This window comes from Loa loa, assembly GCF_000183805.2.
Source record: "Loa loa unplaced genomic scaffold supercont3.1017, whole genome shotgun sequence".
Taxonomy (NCBI): domain Eukaryota; kingdom Metazoa; phylum Nematoda; class Chromadorea; order Rhabditida; family Onchocercidae; genus Loa; species Loa loa.
The window spans coordinates 1-1,035 of NW_018109197.1; positions in this window are offsets into that span (position 1 = coordinate 1).

A 1,035-nucleotide genomic window follows, 5' to 3' on the forward strand; every position below is an offset into this window, starting at 1 on the left:
GAAATAGATGAATTTAAAATTACCATATCCTTAGCATTTTGTGCAATAAGTTGATACAGAGTAAAATTCCGCCAGTAATTCAAAATAGTTAGAAAATATATTGTTTTCAAAATTTCATAACTCTTTAAATTTTTATAATTCGAATATACACGATTATTATTACAGTACTGAAGAATTGATAAGAGTTGCAAAAGGTTAATTTTCAAAAGATGGTATTTCATTAAATTATTATAAAAGTTTGATGAGGTTAGGTTGAATTTGAATTTTTGATAGATTAGATTGAATTAGGTTATTTTCACTTCCTTATTTAAGCTATTATATTGGGAACCTGAAAATTTTTTTTCCTATCCTTAGTTATGATCACACTTGTTAATTGACAATAACCACTTCATTCAACTGATATGCATAAAAATGCAAATGATGATTCGATGATGTGATGGTTCGAAGATTTGAAAGGTGTTTTGATCACTATGAACAATGTTTGACCATTATGTATAATGTACTTAAGCTAAAAATTCGAAGGATACTTTGATCAGTGAAAATTCATACCCGTTAATGGTGTTTGACCACTATGAAGGATGTTTGACCTGTTAATGGTGTTTGACCACTATAAAGGATGTTTGACTATTATGTACAATGTATTTAAGCTAAAAATTCGAAGGATGTTTTGACCAGTAAAAACTCGTTAATAGTGTTTGTCCATTATGTATAATGGTACTAAGCTTCCTTGTTTCTGGGAACCTGGAAATTTTTTTTCCTATCCTTGATTATGATCACATTTGTTAATTAACGAATAACATTTCAACTCATATGCATAAAAATGCATATGAAAGATTCCAAGATGCATGTAAAAATTCGAAGTGTGTTTTTGAGTTAAAATTCGTTAAGGATGTTTGACCAACTATGAATATTGTCAGACCATTATTTATAATGTGCTAAATTAACTTTTCCTTTTCGTTTTTTTTTTTTTGCACATTCCTCAAAAACAAACAAATAAAAAGTAAATTTTTTTTTTTTTTAGAACAATGATATGAT